Below are 27,021 nucleotides of genomic sequence, written 5' to 3'. Positions count from 1 at the left end.
AACGGTAGAGCCCCCTCCCCTCCCGTGCATCGCGCGGAGCCGAACAGCAGCAGCAGCAGAGACTCAGCGTGGTGCTCAGCGCAGGGGCCGAGTGGTGAGTGCAGCGTGCGGCGTATATACCCGTGGTGTGTGTGTCTGTCTGTGTGTGTGTATGTGTGTCTGTGTGTGTGTCTGTGTGTGTCTGTGTGTGTGTGGTCTGTGTGTGTGTCTGTGTGTGTGTGTCTGTGTGTGTGTGTCTGTGTGTGTGTGTCTGTGTGTGTGTCTGTGTGTGTATGTGTGTGTGTGTGTCTGTGTGTACGTCCCCTTCTGTCTGTACACGTGCGTGTGTGTGTATGTTGCCCGTGGTGTGTGTGTGTCTGTGTGTGTCTGTGTGTATATCCCCTTCTGTCTGTACACGTGTGTGTGTGTCTGTGTGTGTGTGTCTGTGTGTGTGTGTCTGTGTGTGTGTATGTGTGTCTGTATGTGTGTCTGTGTGTGTCTGTGTGTACGTCCCCTTCTGTCTGTACACGTGCGTGTGTGTGTATGTTGCCTGTGGTGTGTGTGTGTCTGTGTGTGTCTGTGTGTACGTCCCCTTCTGTCTGTACACGTGCGTGTGTGTGTATGTTGCCTGTGGTGTGTGTGTGTCTGTGTGTGTCTGTGTGTACGTCCCCTTCTGTCTGTACACGTGCGTGTGTGTGTATGTTGCCTGTGGTGTGTGTGTGTGTGTCTGTGTGTGTCTGTGTGTACGTCCCCTTCTGTCTGTACACGTGCGTGTGTGTGTATGTTGCCTGTGGTGTGTGTGTGTCTGTGTGTGTGTGTGTCTGTATGTGTGTACGTCCCCTTCTGTCTGTACACGTGCGTGTGTGTGTATGTTGCCTGTGGTGTGTGTGTGTTTCTGTGTGTGTCTGTGTGTATATCCCCTTCTGTCTGTACACGTGCTTGTGTGTGTATGTTGCCTGTGGTGTGTGTGTGTCTGTGTGTGTGTGTCTGTGTGTGTGTGTCTGTGTGTGTGTGTGTATGTGTGTCTGTGTGTGTGTCTGTGTGTGTCTGTGTGTACGTCCCCTTCTGTCTGTACACGTGCGTGTGTGTGTATGTTGCCTGTGGTGTGTGTGTGTCTGTGTGTGTCTGTGTGTACGTCCCCTTCTGTCTTTAGACGTGCGTGTGTGTGTATGTTGCCTGTGGTGTGTGTGTGTCTGTGTGTGTCTGTGTGTATATCCCCTTCTGTCTGTACACGTGCGTGTGTGTGTATGTTGCCTGTGGTGTGTGTGTGTCTGTGTGTGTGTGTGTCTGTGTGTACGTCCCCTTCTGTCTGTACACGTGCGTGTGTGTGTATGTTGCCTGTGGTGTGTGTGTCTGTGTGTGTGTATGTGTGTGTGTGTTTGTGTGTGTCTGTGTGTGTCCCCTTCTGTCTGTACACGTGTGTGTGTATATTGCCTGTGGTGTGTGTGTGTCTGTGTGTTTGTCCCCTTGTGTTTATACACGTGTGTGTGTCTGTATGTGTGTCCCCTTCTGTCTGTGCACGTGTGTGTGTATGTTGGCCGTGGTGTTTGTGTGTCTGTGTGTATATCCCCTTCTGTCTGTACACGTGTGTGTGCCGTGGGTGTTCACCGTTGTGTACGCGCGTGTGCGTATGTGTGCTGTGTGTGTCTGCCTGTGTACACGTGTGTGGGTCTGTATTCACATGTGTGTACACGCGTGCGTGCGTGTGTGTGGGTATTTATCTGTGTGTGGTGTGTGCGTGTGTGTCTGCCTCTGTACGCGTGTGTGGGTCTATTCAACATTTGTGTATATATATGCCCTGTGTGTGTGTTCGCTAACAGCACTTGCCCCTACAGTCTGTTAAGGCTATACGGGGGATCTTTATCTTTGTGTATACACATATATGGTGGGGAGCGGTGGTGCAGCGGTTAGCGCTACGCTGCGCTACGAACGGCCAACACCAGTGACGATTATCTGAACCGGTCTTGGGCCTCCCCTAGGTCGACTCGGCCTCAAATGTGTACCTGGTGCGGTGCGTAAACATCGCCACTGGGGAGACAAAGGCGGCCGGGCGTGGTGCTGGCCACCCACCCCCTCGTGTGCCGTGCCGACCTTCATAAGTGCTCGCTAACAGCACTTGCCCCGACAGTCTGTTAAAGGCTACACGGGTCATCTTTGTCTTTGCGTGTGTGTACACGTGTTTGTGTTCACGCGCCATGCGAAATGTTCATGTGCTACACGTTACCGTGTAACATACATGTGGCAGACACCCTTGTTTCATCTTCTTGGTTCTTTCGGTAAAGTCACGTAGAATGGAAATAATAAAATAATAAAATAAAACATGACCATACTTAACCACGTTGGGCAATGCGGGTTGGTGAGAACGCAGGGAGATTATCTGCAGTATGAGTGGGAGCATATAAGTACAGTACAACTGTGTGCTTTTCCGCACTGCCCTATGCTGACCAATCATCATCATCACTCCATCCGGGGTTGGTAAAATGAGAACCAGTAAGACTCAAACAACAGGTGCAGTTATGTCGGCAGAAAGCATTTACCAAAGACTGCGATGGACTGGGCCTTGTCATAAGAACGTGGAATTGGGGCCGTCCATAAATGACGTCACGCACCTGGGGGGGGGGGGGGTCAGACATTTGTGACGATGTGTGACTGGGGGGGGGGGGGTTGAGAATGTGACGTCACATCAAAATGCGCAACTTTAAATAAATATAGAATTGTTATAACAACACTAATTATTATAACAACACTCCTACAACATCAGAGTGCAGCGCCACATTAAATACGCACTACAATGACAATAGTTTAAGGCGATTTGAAGCATGTTTTATTTTCAAAATGGAAATATGGTTTTGGGGAGTGGGGGGGGCAGAGCTTTATGACGTCATATTTGAGGGGGGGGTCTGACTTTTTTGTGACGCCGTGTGACGAGGGGGGGGGGTCAAAAATCGTCCAAAATCGCGTGACGTCATTTATGGACGGCCCCATTTCGAACTATTGGCTCCAGGTCACCGAGGAAAAGAATTTTCATCGTCAAGCGCCCATCGACTATGCTCGATCCACTGCTGGGCAAGCGTGCCCCCCAGGGAGTTGTTGTGATCCTGCGACATTATGATCCTTCGCAGCGCCTTACGGATTTCATCGCTCCATCTCCCCCCCCAACCCCGCGGTGGCTCGGAGATGTTAACTCCCTCGCCTGGTACGCAGGAGGTCGTGGGTTCGATCCTGATGCTGTGATGACTGCTGCTGTATATTTGGAGTTTGCGTGTCTCTCTCGTCATCATCATCACGGTGGCTAGGAGATGTTAACTCCCTCGCCTGGTGTACAGGAGGTCGTGGGTTCGATCCTGATCCTGTGACGCCTGCTGCTGTATATTTCGAGTTTGCATCTCTCATCATCACGATGGCTAGGAGATGTTAACTACCTCGCCTGGTATACAGGAGGTCGTGGGTTCGATCCTGACCCTGTGACGCCTGCTGCTGTATATTTGGAGTTTGCGTCTCTCAACATCATCACGATGGCTAGGAGATGTTAACTACCTCGCCTGGTATACAGGAGGTCGTGGGTTCGATCCTGACCCTGTGACGCCTGCGGGAAATTCTCTGTTTTGGGGGGTAAGTCCATATTTGTGTGTTCGCTTACCAATTCGTTGGCGGTCACTCCGTCACAACGCTGTGGTGAGATGTTAACTATCTCGCCTAGTACACAGGAGGTCATTGGTTTGATCTCGACCCGGACGCCTGCTAGAAATTTGGAGTTTTTCGTATCTCTCTCCGTGGTCGCGTGGATTTTTCATCGGGTCCTCCAGTTGTCTGTTTGGCATATTTGTGTGCGTTCACTTACCAACACTTCTACCAATAGTAGGCCATAAGATGGATCTTCATAGCTGTCAACCCATACGGTTTACCCCGTATTCTTGTACAGGGAAATTGAGTTTGCAGGTCCATACGGCGTACAGCCGTTTCAATACGGGCAAAAACATGTGTTTGTCTATTTGTGTTTCTCCCTTGTGATGGGACTTTGTCGGATGAACGTTGAGATGTATAAGGGGCATGGGGTGACCAATAAGGTGTGAATTGGTCTGTAGTAAGGTAAGGCACTGATAATGGGTTTGACAGGCATGGATCTTCATGTTTGTATTAAAAGCGTGCTCCCAAATATCGGATTTATCCCACAACAAAATGGGATGTTAGATATAATTTGTTTAAAAACAAAAATTCGGATTGTTCCGAAAATGTGACATCACAGGAAGTGACATCACGTCCGTGGCGTCACTTCCGGCGATTTTTCCCGCCAAAAGGTGCTCTGACGTGACGCGTTAACGGTTGCTTAAATTCTACCAAAAAACATACGCAGTATTGTTTCCGTAAAAAAAAATGAGTGTTTTTTTGACGGAACTTAAGATAGAATCTCAAGAATGCGCAGTTCAAAGTGTTTCAAATAATTAACCTACGCGACCTATCGACATTCTAACACGGTTACGTATGACGTCACAATAAAATGCCAAAATCAATCCAAAATGGCCCTAACGTTTACCGAAAGTCCCACGCGGAAAGAAAAAAACAAACCAAATCCCCGTCGTCCCTCGTTTGCTCGCGAACGACACATTGCGGTCGACACAAACTGCGATCGACACAATGCCCGCGTGCTCGTGAGCGCAAATCGCGACAGAATGGTTTCGCCGTACTTTGCGCGCGGCCGCTGCTGCTGCTGTTGTTTTATTTCATCGACGATGTGTTTCCCTTCAGACGCCAAATGCTGACGCGATGCACGGTCACGTCGACGCCTGTTCGTTTGTATTGTGTCGCATTAAGCCTGTTTAACACCCCGGCGGAGGCTTTCGCCACCGATATCATCCATGATAGAGGTTTTATTTTTTTGGTTCGATCGCGTAAATATATTAATGTGTGTCGTTAAACCCGCCACCACCCGACGCAGCCGATTGTGCAAGGTTTGTTACACTGAGAGACCTCCTTTACCAGTGGCAAAAAGGACAGTGCATATCATTATCATCATCATCAGAGTTGTTTCTTTTTGTTTGCATTTTGACTGCTTGTGTTGTGGTTATTGCAAACATGATGCCTTGTCTTCTTGGTTTATTCGGTAGAGTCACGTAGAATGGAAATAATAAAATAAAAAAATAAAACATAATAAAATAATTTCCATTCTACGTGACTTTACCGAAAGAACCAAGAAGATGAATCCCTGCAGTCACGAAAGCTTTAAATCGAAATGATGCCTTGTATAAAGGTGTCAGTTTTTGTACCAGTTGAAAGGGTAAAAACCTATCACTAAGGTTTGTCACGTAAACAGAACGTGGCCAGTCCGTTGCTCGAACGGTCACAACCGGCGTGTTGGAGAGCAAATCCACAACATTTACAATCTTTGCCCTCCAACGCACAACCGGTGGTGCTGTACCCCGTAACGAATTGGCCACGTTTCGTTTACGTGACCAAACTTTACTAATCGGCTGTGTCAAGTGCACCTGCCCACGTGTCCATTGCCGTTCTTCGTAGGTGCTGCCAGCACTTGCCCCAACAGTCTGCTAAAGGCTATACGGTGTGGGCGGGGGGATCTTTGTCTTTGTGTAAGCGTCGCTGGAATGTGTGTGCACAGCGCAGTGCCAGGAGAGAGGTCTGTGTATCTTTCTGCCGACGGGAAAAGGGGGGGGGGGGGAAATGAGAAACAAAAATGTTCGTCTCGGTGGCCACTCGCTCGCGATTTGGAAGGTCGTGAGTTCGAGTCGCGTTGGTGCCAACGTTAGCGGCCCAACGTCGAGCCCGACGTTGGCACGACGTTGGCCCGACGTTCGCCCTACGTGATCGGTGGGCGGAGACATGGGGGGAGCCCAGAGGTGGCAAACGGGTTTTGATTCCTTACCCGTACCCGTACCCGGCCGCACCAGGGTCGCAAACGGGTACCCGTTCCCTACCCGTACCCTACCCGAAATGAGTGACAAATGGTTACTCACCAGTGACTCACGGCCTACCCGTACCCGTACCCGGCCGCACCAGGGTCGCAAACGGGTACCCGGCCGGGTATGGGTAGCCAGGTATCGGGTAGGGTACGGGTATCGGGTACCCGATTGCGACCTCTGGGATGAAGCCATGTTGCAGGCGCGGGTGGGTTCATTCTAGGAACTTGAATTGTGAGAAGAGACAATACGTTGGGAAATGAGTGACAAACAGTTACTCACCAGTGACTCACGGCCTACCCGTACCCGTACCCGGCCGCACCAGGGTCGCAAACGGGTACCCGTACCCGTACCCGGCCGGGTACGGGTAGCCGGATATCGGGTAGGGTACGGGTATCGGGTACCCGGTTGCAACTTCTGGGGGAGCCTTGCCCCCGGAATAGGAGCCGTGTAATCTCCACTGAGGGATCGTTTGACTTGTCACGGGGAAAGGTGACAACCGCTCCCGGTGTGGCTTAGCGACTCGCACGTTAGAGACTTTTTCATCCTCGACATTCATTCGGTGGGCCGGCAAGGTTGTGGAGGTTCGTCGTTTGACGCCTCTACCGCCTCCGCGCAGCAGCAACGTGGCGTCCTCTGGTCGGCTCGCGCGACCTGACCTGCTGCTGCTCCCGTCCCAACCGTGGTCGTTGGAGAATGTGGAACATTAACTTTAAAAGCGGGGGGATGGGGTGGGTACGCATTGCATTCTTGGAATTACGGTGAGCGAGGAGCGAGGAGGAGGAGGAGGGAGAGATACGAGGTGGATTGGAGAACGCGCGCCGGTTAGAGTTGGGTTCTCACGTGAGAGACGCGTCGGTGATTAGCAGGAATGATTACCGGTGGGCATGTATCATCGGTGCCACGGTGGCTAGGAGATGTTAACTCCCTCGCCTGGTATGCGGGAGGTCGTGGGCCCAACCCCGACGCCTGCTGTTGTATACTTGGAGTTTGCGTCTCTGCCTCTCTCTCTAACCCGTGGTCGCGTGGGTTTTTCTCCGGGTCCTCCCATTGTTTTCCCCTCTCCCTCCACATTTAGAATCGACGTCACGCGTTCAGAGCACTTGGCCTCCGCTTTGAATTTCCACGCGGTGACGATAAGCCCGCTTTGTTGAGCTATCACTTGTCTTAGCCAGGGTCGATTCTGGAAATCAGCTACGTGGCTCGGTGGGACCTGACCTGGTTAAAAAAAAATAATGTGTTTTAGTTTGATGTGCAGGCAAGGAACGGAATGAAACGCGCTTCCGATTGGACGGGGAGGCGCGTGCAAGGACGAAATTGGGCCCAGTTTGTCCGTGTGCTGGGCTGATCACTGCGTGGAGGTGGCATGGGTCAAAGGCATTCATCCAGGAGTGGATCGGCCGTGGCTGGCGATGATCGTGATGATGGCGATGACGACGACAATCGCCTTTCGTCGTACTCTGGTCTGACGCTGTTTGAGACTCGGCTCTAAAGAAAGCTGTCTGGGGTGTGGACCGATCAGTTTCAAAGATAATACATCATCATATCCTACCAGAGTATGTTCGTTTGCATGTTCACCACGAGTGTGTGTGGTCAATGCAAGTGACATGATTCCTTGCAAAAGGTTTCCGTTTGGTGTTTTAACATCTTGACACAACTGTGTTGTTGCCAGAACGGGTAAACACCAATTGTGATATAATTTGAAAAGTTACCGTTACGTGGCTGTTTGTACAACACGTCTACTCATCCTCATTAAAAAATATATTTACGTAACAAGAGGTCGGATTTGAACTCGCGACCTCCAGAAAGGGGGGAGGGGGTGGGGGAGGTTGGGGGGTGGGGGAGGGGGAGGTTGGGGGGGTGAGGGCTATCGTGATGACCACTCAGCCCGGCCGCTCGTTCATCCGAAGCGGATTTCCATTTTGGACCCTCAACCTCGAGGCAGAGGAGCGCAAGACAGAGCCTCAACGAGATCTCTACGCGCATTACACTCTCCCGGGTTGGGAGGGGGGTGATCAGGGGTGGGGTGTGGGGGGGGGGCTCTTTCTCTCTCTCCCGGCTCGGCATTCCTTGTTTTAAGAAAACCAAGAAAAAAAAATTTCCGCGCGTGTGTTTTTTTTTGTTGCCTGCCGTCACACTAATGGCATACGAAGTCGAGCAAAACCCAATTAATTACACGCCAGCGAACGAGCGCCTGCCTCTGGACCAGAGGATGCCCGGCACTGCGTTTCAGCGCCCGAGGATTTTCGGCGATGGGTAAGATGGTCGCGTGTGCCTTATTTGATTTCCCGCCCCAGCTTTTTTTAAAAATATCTCTCCTCTCCTTCCATCCCTTCCTCCCTCCTCCCCTTCGACTGGCGCAAGGGGGCGAATCACAGCGGCGTGGAATCTCCACGTTCGGAGGAATATCGCCGCTTCACCGCCCCTCCCCGCACGCGACCTCATTTAGCCACGGCAGGGGTGCGCGTCTACAGTAGTGCTCGCACGCACGGCCCTCACCGGGACGTGGCGAGGGCGACGGAAGCGGTGGTGTCGTGGCATCTCCTAGGTCGGCTCGGCCTTAAATGAGCACCCGGTGCTGTGTGCGGTCAACATCAACATTGGATGCGGTGCCGATCTATCATTGGTGCTCGCTAACAGCACTTGCCCCAACATCTCGTGAAAGGCTATACGGGGGGGACCTTTGTCTGTTCCCCGCTCCTCACGACCAGTGAGAGTAGTGATGAATATTTGAACCCATCCTGGGTCTGGCCCAGGTCAAGCGGGTACCTGGCGTGGTATGCACAAACATCAGGTGGCAAAGGGTGCGCTGCCAGCCAATCACAGGCACTTGCCCCCGTGTGTAGCCCCCGTGCGCAGGCTACGCGGGGGATCTTTGTCTTTGCCTCATCGGTGCAACTCGAGCAGTGGCGCCTTCGCGGTTTACGGCCGACGATCCTAGCCGCGCTTGGGTTCAATCCCTCACCGCGAGGCCCGTCGTGCCGCGGTGACGATGTACGGTCTCTGTGTGAGTCTGTGGGTCTCTGTGTGAGTCTGTGGGTCTCTGTGTGAGTCTGTGGGTCTCTGTGTGAGTCTGTGGGTCTCTGTGTGAGTCTGTGGGTCTCTGTGTGAGTCTATGTCTCTGTGTGAGTCTCTGGGTCTTTGTGTGAGTCTCTGGGTCTCTGTGTGAGTCTATGGGTCTGTGTGTGAGTCTATGGGTCTCTGTGTGGGTCTATGGGTCTCTGTGTGAGTCTATGGGTCTCTGTGTGAGTCTATGGGTCTCTGGATGAGTCTGTGGGTCTCTGTGTGAGTCTGTGGGTCTCTGTGTGAGTCTGTGGGTCTCTGTGTGAGTCTATGGGTCTCTGTGTGGGTCTATGGGTCTCTGTGTGGGTCTATGGGTCTCTGTGTGAGTCTATGGGTCTCTGTGTGAGTCTGTGGGTCTCTGTGTGAGTCTGTGGGTCTCTGTGTGAGTCTGTGGGTCTCTGTGTGGGTCTATGGGTCTCTGTGTGAGTCTATGGGTCTCTGTGTGAGTCTGTGGGTCTCTGTGTGAGTCTATGGGTCTCTGTGTGGGTCTACGGGTCTCTGTGTGGGTCTACGGGTCTCTGTGTGGGTCTACGGGTCTCTGTGTGGGTCTACGGGTCTCTGTGTGGGTCTATGGGTCTCTGTGTGGGTCTACGGGTCTCTGTGTGGGTCTATGGGTCTCTGTGTGGGTCTATGGGTCTCTGTGTGGGTCTATGGGTCTCTGTGTGGGTCTACGGGTCTCTGTGTGGGTCTACGGGTCTCTGTGTGGGTCTACGGGTCTCTTGATGAGTCTATGTGTCTCTGGGTGAGTCTATGGGTCTCTGTGTGAGTCTATGGGTTTCTGTGTGGGTCTATGGGTCTCTGTGTAAGTTTATGGGTCTCTGGATGAGTCTGTGGGTCTCTGTGCTAACAGGAGGTGCGGGGGGGGGGGGTCAACAAACTAAACGCAAAAAGCAGTTCTCAAGAAATGAGTGTTCAATGTAGATGTGAAAACGAGTCTCCAACTCTAACCATCCACTCTGTCTCTCCGTCTCTCTCTACTGTCCTCTGCACGTGCGTGCCATGAAGAAGGTCTGTTACCCGAAACGTCGCCTATTATACATTCACATTTCACGTTGCCCCCCTCCCTCCCCCATTTCAAGGCCACGTCTTTGGCATTGTCGAGGAGTGCATTGAGTTCGCCTCCTCGCCTCCGCTCCTTGATTAATTGCTCAATTAATCGTACGGTGCGCGACTGCCCCCCTCCCCCCCGCTGCCCCCCGGTGAGAGATCCAACATCTTCTTTTCCCGAGGAGGCTACGTGGGAGAGTCGCCCTTCGCCGTCACGGCATCGTCGGCGTCGGCGTCACGACCTGCGCTCGGCAGAGTGGCTGGCGGAGCAGTCGCCAGCAAGCGACCCGGTCGTGGGTGACAAAAACAGCGTGGGGGGTGGGGGGGTGGTGGGGGGTGGGGGGCGTGGGGGTGTGGGGCAGCCCCACACCTCCCACCTGCTTACCGGCAGACTATACCCATCCGTGAAACAACCCGTCCATTTTTCGATTTAAAGCTTTCGTGACTGCAGGGATTCATCTTCTTGGTTCTTTCGGTAAAGTCACGTAGAAGGGAAGTAATAAAATAATAAAAATAATAAAATAATTCTCACGACGTTTCGGCCACAACGCAAGCAGCCGTCCTCAGGTGAAGGTGCTTGCGTTGTGGCCGAAACGTCGTGAGAATTATTTTATTATGTTTTATTTTTATTATTTTATTATTTCCCTTCTACGTGACTTTACCGAAAGAACCAAGAAGATGAATCCCTGCAGTCACGAAAGCTTTAAATCGAAGGTTTTCCACGTCGACGAAACGTCACGATGCGTTTAATGTTGACAAACCTTACTAATTGGCCGTGTCGGGTGGTGGCGAGTTAAACGACACATTTTTTACATCCAGGCGCTCTAACCACCCAGAACACCTACCTCTCCTTTTCTATCAAGGGTCGCGAAAATCCTCCTGCTGCATGTTGAACCGTAGCTGTCATTATCATCATCATCATCGTCGTCGTCGTCACGAGTGTGTCGCTGCACGGAGAGAGAGCGCGACGAGAGGCGATGTCTCGCGCGCGCCTCTTCTGCCCGGCTCGAGGGCTTGCTTGCGAGCGAGAGAAAAGAGCCTCTCCTTTGTGAGCTGGGGGGGGGGGGGGGGGTGGTGGTGGACAGAGAGGCACACACAACGCTCTCCGGCACACTCCCCGGCACCGGGCACACCGCGGAATGCTAACGAACGTCCGCAAGAATCGGGCCCTTTCATGCGCGTCCTCAATGGTGTCCATCAGAGCCGGACGCTTTAAGTGAAAGCGCCGGGGGAGGAGGTGGTGGAGGTGGTGGTGGTGGAGGATAGCTGTGTCGTTGACAGTAACGGGGGCTTAGATCCGTACAGCCCGTCGCTTTAATTGTCGCTCGTGGGGTTTTGTTTTCGCGTGCGGTGGTGGCGGTGTTGGTGGTGGCGGCGGTGGTGGTGGTGGCGGTGGTGGCGGTGGTGGCGGTGTTGGTGGTGGCGGCGGTGGTGGTGGTGGCGGTGGTGGCGGTGGTGGCGGTGTTGGTGGTGGCGGCAGTGTTGGTGGTGATGGTGGTTGGTGGCGGTGGTGGTGGTGGTGGCGGCGGTGGTGTTAGCGGTGGTGGTGGTGGTGGTGTTGGTGGTGGTGGCAGTGGCGGTGGTGGTAATGGCAGTGGCGGTGGTGGCGGCGGTGTTGGTGGTGGTGGTGATGGTGGTTGGTGGGTGGCGGCGGTGTTGTGATTTTGGTGGTGGTGAGTGGCGGTGTTTGTGGTGGCGGTGTTGTTGGTGTTGGTGGTTGTGTGTTGGCAGTAGCCGGTGGTGGCGGCCACTCTGTATGGCCCCGTTTGTGTGTGCGCGCGGGCGTGAGTGAGCTTGCGTGTTGTTGTGTAAAGTGGGGGGGAGCGGTGGTGCAGCGGTTAGCGCGCGGCGCTATGAATCCGGCGATCCCGGGGATGTTCGATTCACCATCGCTGCCACCAACACCAGGTGACGATGATCTGAAACCGGTCCTGGGCCCTCCCCTAGGTCGACTCAGCCTCAAATGGCTATCCTGCTGCGGCATATTCTTGCAGCCACGAAAGTTTCAAGTCAACATTGAGCTGGCGCGGTGTGTACAGATGGCCGCTGGGAAGACAAAGGCGGCCGGGCGCCGTGCCACCCACCCCCCCCTCGTGTGCCGTGACGGCCTTCGAAGGCGCCGCTCGCTAACAGCACTTGCCCCAACAGTCTGTTACAGGCTACACGGGGGACCTTTGTCTTTGTGTGTAACTATGCCGGTCGTCTCATCCAGTTTCAATAGTTAATGTGCGTGTTGACATCGGTGTTGGACGTGCCAATTAGACTGGGGTATCTATGAGTGGATCACCACCCTGTATTTTCTGTGTCTGTGTCTATGGATGTGCGTTGAACTTCTTTCGCACCGTACGTAGCCAACCGTGCTAACTGGAGGTGCGGGGGGGGGGGACAACAAACGATGGGTCTCTGTGTGAGTCTGTGGGTCTCTGTGTGAGTATGGGTCTCTGTGTGAGTCTGTGGGTCTCTGTGTGAGTCTGTGGGTCTCTGTGTGAGTCTATGGGTCTCTGTGTGAGTCTATGGGTCTCTGTGTGAGTCTATGGGTCTCTGTGTGAGTCTGTGGGTCTCTGTGTGAGTCTGTGGGTCTCTGTGTGAGTCTATGGGTCTCTGTGTGAGTCTATGGGTCTCTGTGTGAGTATGGGTCTCTGTGTGAGTCTGTGGGTCTCTGTGTGAGTCTGTGGGTCTCTGTGTGAGTCTGTGGGTCTCTGTGTGAGTATGGGTCTCTGTGTGAGTCTGTGGATCTCTGTGTGAGTCTGTGGGTCTCTGTGTGAGTCTATGGGTCTCTTTGTGATTCTATGGGTCTCTGTGTGAGTCTGTGGGTCTCTGTGTGAGTATGGGTCTCTGTGTGAGTCTGTGGGTCTCTGTGTGAGTCTGTGGGTCTCTGTGTGAGTCTGTGGGTCTCTGCGTGAGTCTATGGGTCTCTGTGTGAGTCTATGCGTCTCTGTGTGAGTCGATGGGTCTCTGTGTGAATCTATGGGTCTGTGTGAGTCTGTGGGTCTCTGTGTGAGTCTATGGGTCTCTTTGTGAGTCTATGGGTCTCTGTGTGAGTCTGTGGGTCTCTGTGTGAGTATGGGTCTCTGTGTGAGTCTGTGGGTCTCTGTGTGAGTCTGTGGGTCTCTGTGTGAGTCTGTGGGTCTCTGTGTGAGTCTATGGGTCTCTGTGTGAGTCTATGCGTCTCTGTGTGAGTCGATGGGTCTCTGTGTGAATCTATGGGTCTGTGTGAGTATTGGTCTCTGTGTGAGTCTGTGGGTCTCTGCGGGAGTCTATGGGTCTCTGTGAGTTTATGGGTCTATGTGTGAGTATGGGTCTCAGTGTGAGTCTATGGGTCTATGTGTGAGTCTACGGTTGGCTACGTACGGTGGTGCGAAAGAAGTTCATCACAGATATATCTACATTCGAAACCGGCATGGGGTGGGGTCTTTGTCTTTGCTTTCGAAGCCAGGTGTTTCCTTGGCCTCTTGCAGGCAGTTCGCGCCTTGCGTTTGGGGTGGCCCAGCGGCTGCGTCCGTTAGTGGAACGCAGACTCGGTTTGGTGGCTTCGCGTGTCCGTCTGTGTGTCCGTGCGTCCGTGCGTGTGTGCGTCCATCTGTGCGTCCGTCTGTGCATCAGTCTCCGCGTACATCCGTGCCCTCCGTCTGTCCGTCTGTCCGTGCGTGCGTGCGTGTGTGCGTGCGTCCCCCCCTTTGTTTCTCGTCCGCTCCTTTCCGGACAAACCCACGAAATTGTTGGGCGTCGTCGTGCAGTTTAAAAAAAAAACACGAAAAAAAAGATGCTTGACTGTGGTGGTTGCCGCAGCTCGTAGCGTGGGGGGGGGGGTCATAGTGGCTGGGGCATTGCTGGAAACCAACCACGAAAACCGCACACGGTGGCTAGGAGATGTTAACTACCTCGCCTGGTGTGCAGGAGGTCGTGGGTTCGACCCCGACCCTGACGCCTGCTGCTGTATATTTGGAGTTTGCCTGTCTCTCTCATCATCATTACGGTGGCTAGGAGATGTTAACTACCTCGCGTGGTGTACAGGAGGTCGTGGGTTCGATCCCGACCCTGACGCCTGCTGCTGTATATTTGGAGTTTGCGTCTCTCATCATCATCACGGTGGCTAGGAGATGTTAACTGCCTCGCCTGGTGTGCAGGAGGTCGTGGGTTCAATCCCGACCCTGACTCCTGCTGCTGTACATTTGGAGTTCGCGGTGTCTCTCTCTCTCTCCCCGCGGTCGCGTGGATTTTTCTCCAGGTCCTCCGGTTTTCCCCTCCACATTTAGAAACACGCGTTTAGAGCTTTTGGCTGCTATACATTTCCACGCGATGATGATGATGATGATGAGCCACTTCGTTGAGGCTCTCGTTCGTGATGGCCCAGGTCCCTGCTGAAAAGAAAGAGAGCTGTGCAGCTCCAGTGGGGCGCCCTACCTGGTAAAGTAAAGAATTCTGGGAGTTTCAAAAACATGGACCCACTTTCAAAGCAGTATATTTCACGATGGCAACATGTTACAATTACACAAAAAGTTGCAAACGGTTTAATGAGTTATCAAGTTTCGATTTAAAGCTTTCGTGACTGCAGGGATTCATCTTCTTGGTTCTTTCGGTAAAGTCACGTAGAAGGGAAATAGTAAAATAATAAAAATAATAAAGTAATTCTCACGACGTTTCGGCTGCTTGCGTTGTGGCCGAAACGTCGTGAGAATTATTTTATTATGTTTTATTTTTATTATTTTATTACTTCCCTTCTACGTGACTTTACCGAAAGAACCAAGAAGAGTTATCAAGTCTTGCTAAGCATTTTATAAATGCTCTATGTGCCCTCTACCTGCTGTACGGACAACATCGAGACGACAGTTGAATTCGTCCCAAACGCCACTCTTCTCATTTTTCCCTCTGAGGTGCATGGTCGCCCCGTGCTCTTCCCCTTGCCTAAGCAGCCTGTTTCCTCAAATTGTCGCTACCAAAGACGAATGCTCTTCGACATTGGCGGATCGATGCCAAAACGCCGTTGAAATGCACGCTGCACCGCAATTACGGATTCAGTCTTGCTGAACTGCAGAACGCAAAACGCCCCTTGTGTGTTGCGGGGTCACCGTCTTGCGAATGACTGAGGCTAGGGGCTGTTTGTGCGCTGGGAGAGGCATCGAGCGGTCATCATTTGAAACTTTATGCCCCACCCTCTCTATGCCCCGCCCCCTCTATGCCCCGCCCTTTCAAGTGGTAAGAGTTTCATTCATGGGCGGTTCGTGGTTGCAGAGATATCGCGATTTCAACGCAAGCAGCCGTCCTCAGATTACGGCTGCTTGCGTTGTGGCCGAAACGTCGTGAGAATTTTATTGTTTTATTTTAATTATTTTATTATTTCCCTTCTACGTGACTTTACCGGAAGAACCAAGAATACAGTTAATTCATGTCAACTTCCCATCGTTGTCCCAACGTTACCGCGCTCACCGCGAAGTGATCTCAGGAGTAGTTCCTTGATGTCAACTTCCCAACGCTGTCCCAACGTTACCGCGCTCACCGCGAAGTGACCTCAGGAGTAGTTCCTTGATGTCAACTTCCCAACGTCGTCCCAACGCTACCGCGCTCACCGCGAAGTGACCTCAGGAGTAGTTCTGTGATGTCTACTTCCCAACGTTGTCCCAACGTTACCGCGCTCACCGCGAAGTGATCTCAAGAGTAGTTCCTTGATGTCTACTTCCCAACGTCGACCCGGCCCCCGACGTGTTACGTGATTACTGGAAAGTAGTTCAGTTACGTCTTCTTCCACGAGCCGTGGTCCGAATAAATTTGCGGGGAGGGGAGGGAGGGGAGGGAGGGGTGGGAGGGGAGGGAGGGGAGGGAGGGAGGGAGGAGGGAGGGAGGGGAGGAGGGAGGGGGGGGAAGCGCGAAGCTGACCAAAAGAAGCATCTGAATGACTGAGCTGAGTGTTAAACAAATAAACGTGTTGAGGTTTAAAGTGTGTGCTGTGGATGGGTGAGTGGGGCTGGGAATGGCTCAGATAAATAAAGAATTGTCCCCTATTTACCCAGGCCCCTCCCCTCCCCCCAGCACGCTCCATTCTATTCACTTCTCGGGAGGAGCCTCCTGCCTGGTTGGCCGATTCCCTCGTTTAAGACAATTCCTGTTTCACCAGGGAGGAAATGGGGATGTGGAGGGGCGGGGGCCTGGGTGAGGTGGGGGCTGGGGGGGGAAAGGGGGGTGCAGGGGAGGGAGGCCCGGGGTGAGATTGAGGGGGGAAGGGGTGGGGTGCGGGGGGATGGGGGGAGGGGGGAAGGGCTGCGGGGGAGGGGGGATGGGGTGCGGGGGGGAAGGGGTGGGGGGAGGGGGGAAGGGGTGGGGGGAGGGGTTGGGGGAGGGGGGAAAGGGTGGGGGGAGGGGGAAAGGGGGGCGGGTGAGGTGCAGGGGGAAGGGGGAAGGGGTTGGGGGAGGGGGATGGTGTGGGGGGCGAGGGGAAGGGGTGGGGGGAGGGGGGAAGGGGTGGGGGGAGGGGGGTGGGGGGAGGGGGTGGGGGGAGGGGGGATGGTGTGGGGGGAGGGGGAAGGTGGTGGGGGGTGAGGGGAGGGGGTGGGGGGAGGGGTGGGGGGAGGGGGGAAGGGGTGGGGGGAGGGGGGAAGGGGTGGGAGGTGAGGTGGAGGTGGAGGTGGAGGGGGCTGGGGGAGGTGAGGGGGGGGGGAAGGTTGGAGGTATGGGGGGTGAAGGTTTACGCTCTGGGTGGGTGAGTGTGTGGTGCACCCCGTGGTGAGTGTGTGGAGCGCTCTGGGTGAGTGTGTGGAGCACCATCGTGGCTGGCGGTTGACCATCCCCGCAAGAGCGACACCAAACAGCGCCACCTCCCCCCAACCCCCAACATCGGGGCACAACTGCGAAGGTGCAGGCTCTGCAATTGCTCGCCCGCACCCCTGCGCCAGACAGAGCTCGTAGATATCAGGATCAGAATTGCTGTGCTGGAGGAATCCGATTAAAAGCCACGAAGATTTTTTTCCGCGGTCAAAACCGTCGGCCCGACGTTGAGACGTTAACCCCCCGGGGTTGTCCTCGTTCGGCTCTTCATCATCATCGCCATCAACGTGTCCTCTGTCGTCATCACATTCATCTCCTTCGTTGGCCGACGTTGGCCCGACGTTAAAAGCATGTTCGCCATGGCCCTCCTGGTTCCGCTCTGCATCACCATCGCCGCCGCCGCCGCCACCACTGCCACCACTGCCACCGCCACCACCGCCGCCACCACCACCACCGCCGCTGCCACCACCACTGCCACCGCCACCACCACCATCATCATCATCATCACCACCACCACCGCCAACACCGCCGCCACCACCGCCGCCACCACCACCACCACCATCATCATCATCATCGCCACCGCCACCACCGCCACCACCACCACCATCATCACCACCACCACCACCACCATCATCATCACCGCCACCACCACCGCCACCAGCACCACCGCCACCACCGCCACCACCACCATCATCATCACCATCATCACCACCACCGCCACCACCATCATCATCACCACCACCACCATCATCACTGCCACCGCCGCCACCACCACCACCACCACCGCTGTCGTCGTTCGGGCCCCGACGGTGCCGAGTGTCCTTGGTGGCGCTGACGGGAGGAGAGCGACGGTGGGCAAGGGCACAGTCTCCGGGCCTTGCGGCCACCGCTCCTTGCTGGCGTGCGCCTGGAGCGGTGGAGACGCGCTGAGCGGCACGCCCCTGTTGAGGCGACCCACTTTCTCGGCTCTCGTTAGACAGTTTCACGTCCTTGGCGGGCTTGTGTGTGCCCACGTGTGTGTGTGCCCACGTGTGTGCCCATGTGTGTGCTCGCTAACAGCACTTGCCCCAACAGTCTGACCGAGCTATACGGGGGTTCTTTGTCTTAGTTGGTGCTCGCTAATAGCACTTGGCCCAAAAGCCTGTTCAGGCTATACGGGGGATCTTTGTGTTTGTGTCCGCTAACAGCACTTGCCCCAATAGTCTGTTCAGGCTATACGGGGGATCTTTGTCTTTGCGCTCGCTAACAGCACTTGCCCAAAAAGCCTGTTAAGGCTATATGGGGGATCTTTGTCTTTGTGCTCGCTAACAGCACTTGCCCCAACAGCCTGTTCAGGCTATACGGGGGATCTTTGTGTGTGTGGGGAGCGGTGGTGTAGCGGTTAGCGCTATGCTGAGCTACGAACCCGGCGACCCGAGTTCGATTCCCGCTCACGGCCAACACCGGTGACGATTCTCGGAACCGGTCATGGGCCTCCCCTAGGTCGACTCAGCCTCAAATGAGTACCTGGGGCGGTGTGTGGTAAAAACATCGCCACTAGGGGAGACAAAGGCAGCCCGGCGTGTGTTGCTGGCCACAACCACCCTGTCGTGTACCGCCCTTCATAGGTGCTACTCGCTAACAGCACTTGCCCCTACAGTCTGTTCAGGCTACACGGGGGGGGTGAGGGATCTTTGTCCCTGCATCTCTGATGTGTCCTTCGGGTTGCAGACGCGCGTCGTCGGGCGCGGTGTCCGACGTTTCGCCCCACGCGCCGGGAGCTTCTCCAAGAAAACCCGAAAACCATTCCCGACGGCGCCCCCCCCCCCCCCCCCCCCCCCCCCCGACTCGACGCAGCGACGGTGAGCCGACTCTCCGGTCGGACCGGACGCCGGGCCCCGCTCGCGCGAGGCTGAGCTGGGCCGTTTGGCGGTTTGGTGATCGGTGGTTTGGCAGTTTGGCGGTCCGTGGTTTGGCGGTTTGGCAGTTTGGTGGTTTGGCAGTTTGGTGATCGGTGGTATGGCAGTTTGGCGGTTTGGCAGTTTGGTGATCGGTGGTTTGGCAGTTTGGCGGTCCGTGGTTTGGCGGTTTGGCAGTTTGGTGGTTTGGCAGTTTGGTGATCGGTGGTATGGCAGTTTGGCGGTTTGGCAGTTTGGTGATCGGTGGTTTGGCAGTTTGACGGTCCGTGGTTTGGCGGTTTGGTGATCGGTGGTTTGGCAGTTTGGCGGTTTGGCAATTTGGTGGTCCGTGGTTTGACAGTTTGGTGGATTGGCAATTTGGTGGTCCGTGGTTTGGCAATATGGTGGTCCGTGGTTTGGCGGTTTGGCAGTTTGGTGATCGGTGATTTGGCGGTTTGGCAGTTTGGCGGTTTGGCAATTTGGTGGTCCGTGGTTTGGCGGTTTGCGGTTTTGCGGCCGCGCCGCAGAGAGCTCCACTCGGGGAGGGGACTGAGGGGGAGATCCCCGGAGAGGAAAGCGATGGCTGCCTTTGATTCCGGACCGCGGTTATCTGCTTCCTGCAGCTGTGTCCTGCACCGCCGCCACAGCAGCCACAGCAGCCACCACCACTACAGCCACCACCACCACCACTACAGCCACCAATATAGCCACCACTACGGCCACCACCACTATAGCCACCACGATAGCCACCAACATCACAGCCACTACCACTATAGGCACCACAGCCACCGCCACCACTGGGTTCACCCTGCTCACTCTACTCACCCATCAACTCAAATATCAACCCACCCAGTCAACCAACTTATAACCTACTCGCCCACCCACACACTCACACACTAGACCACTCACCCACCCACACACTCACTTGCCCACTCACCCACCCACTCACTCACTAGACCACTCACCCACCCACACACTCACTTGCCCACTCACCCACCCACTCACTCACTAGACCACTCACCCACCCACACACTCACTAGCCCACTCACCCACCCACACACTCACTCACCCACCCACACACTCACTCACTCACCCACCCACACACACACTCACTCGCCCACCCACACACTCACTCACTAGCCCACTCACCCACCCACACACTCACCCACCCACCCACACACTCACCCACCCACACACTCACTCGCCCACTCACCCACCCATCCTTCAATTTTTCCTTTCGGAGCTCTGGGGCCGTCCATAAATGACGACACGCACCTAGGGGGGGGGGGGGTCAGACATTTGTGACGATGTGTGACGAGGAGGGGGGGGTGAGAAATGTGACGTCACATCAAAATGCGCAACTTTAAATATAAACAACACGTTCTGCTTAATTAATTAGAATTGTTATAACATTATTAACTATTTTATTATTTAAATGTACTAAGGTCACCTTTTATTCCATGAAGGAGCATTTTGCTTCTCCATCGGAGAATGGAGAAGCATAAATTTATTTAATCAACATTTTAATTTTAATGATTCTACCAGGGCTTTTCATTCCGTGGTTTGAATACGTGATTGTATTCATTGTACTCTCCATTTTGCTTCGTTCTACTACAAAGTTTCAAGTTTTTTTTTATAGTTGTAATTACTATTAATGTATGATAATTATAAGAGAATTTCAATATAATGTTCTGAACATCTGCAGTTTTAGTTAGACGTTGAATATTTTCACATGAAATTTTATGCTAAATTTCAGCTTTCCAACGCCTCCTTTTTAATAAATGTTTTCTCCTACAACATCAGAGCGCAGCGCCACATTAAATACGCACTACAATGACAATAATTTAAAGAGATTTGAAGCATGTTTTATTTTCAAAATGGAAATATGGTTTTGGGGGGGGGGGGAGGGCAGAGCTTTGTGACGTCATATTTGAGGGGGGGGGTCTGACTTTTTGTGACGCCGTGTGACGAGGGGGGAGCGTCAAAAATCGTCCAAAATCGCAGCAGTGCAGCAGCTGAGTCGACCTAGGGGAGGCCCAGGACCGCTTCAGATAATCGTCAGCGGTGTTGGTGGTTCGGAGTGTACCCCTCCTCCTCACCCCTCCTCCTCCTCACCACCTCCTCCTCCTCACCACCTCCTCACCACCTCCTCCTCCTCACCCCTCCTCCTCACCACCTCCTCACCCCTCCTCCTCACCACCTCCTCACCACCTCCTCACCCCTCCTCCTCACCCCTCCTCCTCCTCACCACCTCCTCCTCCTCACCCCAGGCCGTGCCGCGTGCCCCTGGCCCCCTGTGGATCTTCCGCGGCGTTCAGCTCGGCGAGCCGTCGGAAACCGTCCGACACATTTGACATTTTTATCAAAATTTCGCGGAAACCTTTTAGCATGCATTTTTAAAATCCTCGGTCCTTACTGAACTACTACTGCTTAACAAAAAAAAAATATTTTTTTAAATCTCACGCTTGCGTGCGTGTGTGTGGGGAGCGGTGGTGCAGCGGTTAGCACGCCACCGCTACGAACGCGGAGGCCCCGGGTTCGATTCCCGCTCACGGCCAACACCGGTGACGATTATCTGAACCGGTTCTGGGCCTCCCCTAGGTCGACTCAGGCTGACAATGAGTACCTGGTTGCGGTGTGTAAATGTCGCTGCTAGGGAGACAAAGGCGGCCGGGCGTGTTGCTGGCCACCCCCCCCCCCCCCTCGTGTACCGTGCCGGCCTTCATAGGTGCTATACTTCTTCTTGGTTCCTTCGGTAAAGTCACGTAGAAGGGAAATAATAAAATAATAAAAATAAAACATAATAAAATACAATTCTCACGACGCCTCTCTTCTCCGCCTGCCGTCGCAGAGGTGCGCGGGTTCGAATCTGGCGGCCGCCCCGGTTAATACCGCGGCCCCGCGCATGTTCCAACGTAACGATACTAACTCTGCAGAACCCTCGCTAGTGGGGCGGCAAGGATGAGATGGAATGCCAGCGTCCGTGTGTGTGCGCGTGCCCGCTTTTGCGCGTGGATGTCTGCTCGTGATCGTCTTTGTGCGAGTGCATAGCTGCTACTCGCTAACAGCACTTGTCCCCCGCCCCCCCCCCCAACTGTCTGTTCAGGCTATGCTGGGGAATCTTTGCCTTTGTCATGAGCGTGCGCACGCGTCCTTGCTTGCGTGAGCGCGAGTGTACGAGCTAGGGGTTGCTGGCGCGATGCTGGTGTGTGCGCACGCGTGCGATGCTCGCATGCACACGTGACGCTCGTGTGCATGTGCGTGCGTGTGCACGTGGTCCCACGCCGGAAGGGATGTTAATAATTAAGAGAGTCTGGCGGGCGAGCGGCTGGGCCGTTGTGAGTACCGTTAAGTACGGTTGGGTGGCTCAACACATTTTTATATATATATAAATATAGAAAAAATATATTAAAATAAAAATATATTTAAAAAAATATTTTTACAAAAATTTGTAATGAAAAAATATTCTAAATATTAAAATGTACAATATACAAAAATGCACATTCAAAAATATTTTAAATAAAAATATCTAAAAAATATACGTATAAAAACATTTAAAAAATATCTAAAAATATTAAAATACAGTTTTCCGTCAATGAAATTATCATCAAAAACCCAAACAGATTTCAGGATAAAAATGCCGTGTTCCAAATAGCCGCTGTGGTCATAAAGCCCCCCCCCCCCCGCACGCTTGACCTCCTTTGCTCACGAGAGCGTCATTTGAGTCTCAAGAATCGCTTCTTTTTAAAGCCTTTATATTAAGTTCACTTGCTTGCTTGCTTAGGACCGTGCAAATCTTTCGGTCGTTTTTTAACCCACTTCCCGTGATCCAATCGAGCTGACATTTTCCACACAGACTCGTTGTGCGTGACAATTAATGTTCGTGAAATTTTTTTTCTCCAAAATTTTACACTTTTTAGGACAAAAATATTACATTTAATTACCAATTGCTTAATGCTGCCATGCAATCATCTGACCCATAGGTGGCAGCCATCTCAAGCCAGAGGACGAGAGGACTCTAGCCGCCACGCATATAAAAGATTTATAATGAAAAACTTTGTTTTTACGGGTTATACTTGTTCTTTCTTAATTTTGGAGCTTTCGTGACTGCACGAATTATTCTTTGGTTCTTTCGGTAATTTAGTGTGTTCTTTCTCCCTCTAAGCCTGCGTACTTTACTACGCGTCTCTTCGTACTCATTGACATGTACATTTTTTCTCTAACCCCTCCCTCACTCTGCCTCCGCCCCCCTCTGTCTATTTAAGGCCACCCCACAGAGACGATCACCCCTCTCTGTACCTGTGTTACTCTCTCTCTATGTATCTTGGTGATATCTGTCTGCTTATATGTCTGTCTGTGGTTTTCTGGTTAGATTTTGTGTCGCTATTTCATTATACCTGATGATGATTGCTTGTGTTGCAATCGAAACGTCGTAGTATGCTATTATTTAATTTATTATTTTATCTTTATATGTCACTTTACCGAAAGAACCAAAGAATAATATACTTGTTCTCTCTCTCAAGAGATTCCTGGGGGGGGGCACCCAGAGATGTGAATATCATGCAAAGCTCAGCACGGATGGATTAACAAGTCCATTGCTGTGTTCTGACGCTTGCTGGCCCCCATCCATCTTGCGGTGCGGGACTGAGGGACACCTGGTATTCATCTTCTTGGTTCTTTTGGTAAAGTCACGTAGAAGGAAAATGATAAATAACAAAAAACAAAACACGATAAAAGAATTCTCACGACGAAACGTCGAAACGACGAAACGTCGTGAGAATAATTTTATTTTGTTTTATTTTTATTATTTTATTATTTTCCTTCTACGTGACTTTAACGAAAGAACCAAGAAGATGAATCCCTGCAGTCACGAAAGCTTTAAATCGAAAATTACACCTGGTATTCATCCAAGGGCTAGCCAGGCTCAAAACCCACTTCGCTTTAGTTTTTCAGGTGCCCGTGGTGACGAGATGTTAACTGCCGCGCCTGGTACACAGGAGGTCGTGGGTACGATCCCAACCCTGACGCCTGCTGCTGTATATTTGAAGTTTGCGTCTCTCATCATCATCGCGGTGGCTAGGAGATGTTAACTACCTCGCCGGGTACACAGGAGGTCGTGGGTACGATCCCAACCCTGACGCCTGCTGCTGTATATTTAGAGTTGGCGTCTCTCATCATCATCACGGTGGCTAGGAGATGTTAACTACCTCGCTTGGTACACAGGAGGTCGTGGATTCGATCCTGACCCTAACGTCTGCTGCTGTATATTTGGAGTTTGCGTCTCTCATCATCATGGTGGCTAGGAGATGTTAACTACTTCGCCTGGTACGCAGGAGGTCGTGGGTTTGATTCCGTCCATGACGTCTGCTGTTTATTTGGAGTTTGCGTCTCTCATCATCATGGTGGCTAGGAGATCTTAACTATTTCGCCTGGTACGCAGGAGGTCGTGGGTTTGATTCCGTCCATGACGTCTGCTGTTTATTTGGAGTTTGCGTCTCTCATCATCATGGTGGCTAGGAGATCTTAACTATTTCGCCTGGTACGCAGGAGGTCGTGGGTTCGATCCCAACCCTGATGCCTGCTGCTGTATATTAAGAATGTGCGAGTCTCTCTTCCCATGGTCGTGTGGCTTTTTCTCCGGGTCCTCTGGGTTTCCCCCTTCAACATTTAGATGAAATACCGCACTTACGAACACCACCGCACTTACGAACACCCCGCACTTACGAACGAGCTTCCATAAGCCGGTTGTTGTAATCGCCAGCGAAGTGTCGCGCTACCCAAATTGTAAATGCTGTGGGTGAATTGCCACGGCGTGTTACATAATTGCAGGATAATTGTTCGTCGTCGTCGTTTTCGTCGTTGTCGTCTTCGTCGATTTACCCACAGAAGCCTCGCTGCTTGTCAGGACGCGTTATCTCGGGAGGGCCCAGATTTCGGTGAATGTTCGGCCCAAAGTTCTTTCCGAGGATGTTTTTTTGCTCTTTTTGAGAAAACCGGTGGTGGGGGAGAGGGGAGGGGCATGGGTGAGTGACTGTCGTGAAACATTTTCATGATGGTGAATGTAGGTCACTTGAACGAGCGGGTCTCTCCAAGGTGAGAGTGAATATTGGTGGCTTTAACTAACACAGGAGGCCACGGTGGCTGGGAGATGTTAACAACCTCGCCTGGTATGGAGGAGGTTGTGGGTTCGATCCCGACCCTGACGAAGCCTGCTGCTGTATATTTGGAGTTTGCAAGTCTCTCTCATCATCACAGTGGCTGGGAGATGTTAACAACCTCGCCTGGTATGGAGGAGGTTGTGGGTTCGATCCCGACCCTGACGAAGCCTGCTGCTGTATATTTGGAGTTTGCGTGTCTCTCTCTCTCTGTCTCCCCGTGGCCGCGTGGATTTTTCTCCGGCTTCCCCCCGCTCTTCCCCCCCCCCCCCTCCACATTTAGAATTAAATGCTTCCAAGCTATCAATTCCGGTTCAGTGATTCTGCACTTGCTCTATTACTATAGTACTATACCACCTTCAGCTTTTACGAACGACCGGGCGTTTAAGGTTAGCGATTTGTCGTGTTGTCTGGGCTGTGTAGCGAATGAAAAAATACAATTACTTTACCGTGCAAGTAAAAAATTACTGTTTTAATTTACGTGTTTTTTTATTTTATTTAGGGCCCCTTTATAACGTACGCTACAGGGCCCCGCACTCGCTTGGTCCGGCACTGGGCGCGCGGCCGTGGATTGTCTGCCATGGGGTCGCGGGGCCGGGGGGCTGGGGGGTGGGGGGGGACCCCCGTGGGACCCGGCGCTGTGAGACTCATCAACTCGTGCAGGAAATCAATTGTGAAGGACACGGGAGGAACTCGACCCATCTATATTTACACACGGAGGCAAAGATCCCTCGCTCGCCGTCGTACAGCCCACACGGACTGCTGGGGCACGTGCTCTCTCCGCGAGCAGCAGCACGTGGTGGGGGTGGGTGTCCAGCACCACGCCCGGGCCGCCTTTGTCTCCCCAGTGGCGATGTTGTTACGCACCGCACCAGGTACTGATTTGAGGCTGAGTCGACCTAGGGGAGGGCCCAGGACCGGTTCAAACAATCGTCGCTTGGTGTCGGCCGTGCGGGTCGGCGGGTTCGTGGCGCAGCGCGCTAACCGCTACACCACCGCTCCCCCACTACTACACCATGCCCACACACACAAAGATCCCCCGTATAGCCTTAACAGACTGTAGGGACAAGTGCTGTTAGCGAGCACCTATGAAGGCCGGAACGGTACACGAGGGTGTGGGTGGCCAGCACCACGCCCGACCGCCTTTGTCTCCCCAGTGGCGATGTTTACACACCGCACCAGGTACTCATTTGAGGCTGAGTCGACCTAGGGGAGGCCCGGGACCGGTTCAGATAATCGTCACTGATGTTGGCAGTGAACGGGAATCGAACCCAGGTCGCAAGGTTCATAGCCCAGCGTAGCGCTAACCGCTACACTACCGCTCCCCACGCGTTTGTGTGTGTGCGCGTGTATGTGTGGGCATGTGTGCGCGCGCGTGCGCACTTACAAAAGACGAAGAATCCCCCCGTGTCGTCATTAACGTTGAGGCCAAGCGCTGTTCGCGAGTGAGGCCGGCACCGCGCAACGAACGGGCGGTCTGCTCAGCGCCGCGCCCGGCCACCTTTGTCTTCCCTTTGCCGGTGTTTCATCCACGAGGTGCTCGCTCGAGGGTGAGGGGGGGGGCAGGGGTGGAGATGTCAGAGGGCAATCGTTCACCCTTCCCTTGCCCCCGCCGCGGCCGCGTGACCCAGTTTAACGACATTCGCCGCTTCGAGGTGACGCCCTCGGACCCCTCGGCGCGGCACCGACCGTGGCACGGCCGTCGGCTCCCTCGCCTCCCCCCCCGTTCACGTCTCGCGGCTCCTCCGCTCGCTCCTCGTCGTCGTCATCATCGTCATCGTCGTCGTCGTCGTGCGGACCGCGTGCGGTACGGAGGGCGTAGATCGTGACGGTAGGATGGGGATGGTTGAGTGTTGTATTTGTCTGCGTTTGGACGACTTGTTTACCATTGCACTACTGTCAGGCGTCAGGGTTGGGATCGAACCCACGACTTCCTGTGCACCAGGCAAGGTAATTAACATCTCCTAGCCACCGTGACGATGATGAGAGACGCAAACTCCAAACATACAGCAGCAGCAGGCGTCGTCAGGGTCAGGATCGAACCCACGACTTCCCGTGCACCAGGCGATGTAGTCAACATCTCCTAGCCACCGTGATGATGATGAGAGATGCAAACTCCAAATATACTGCAGGCATCAGGGTCGGGATCGATCCCACGACCTCCCGCGTACCAGGCGAGGTGGTTAACATCTCCTAGCCACCGTGCGCGCCGATTCTAAAGTGGCGGCG

The 27,021-nt window shown here is 53.5% G+C and overlaps 1 protein-coding gene across 1 annotated transcript in view; it reads left to right on the top strand.

The window, feature by feature from the left end:
* LOC133360304 (SH3 and multiple ankyrin repeat domains protein 3-like) overlaps nucleotides 1–27,021 on the top strand; it is a 162,590-nt gene continuing 135,569 nt past the window's right edge. Inside the window, exon 1 of the mRNA XM_061578949.1 lies at nucleotides 1–94. The gene's annotated coding sequence lies outside the window, so the exon portion shown is untranslated. The remainder of the gene's footprint in view (nucleotides 95–27,021) is intronic.

The sequence above is a fragment of the Lethenteron reissneri genome, chromosome 68 (assembly GCF_015708825.2).
Source record: "Lethenteron reissneri isolate LAM-NWPU_2019-01 chromosome 68, ASM1570882v1, whole genome shotgun sequence".
NCBI lineage: Eukaryota > Metazoa > Chordata > Hyperoartia > Petromyzontiformes > Petromyzontidae > Lethenteron > Lethenteron reissneri.
This window is presented reverse-complemented; position numbering and strand designations above follow the sequence as displayed.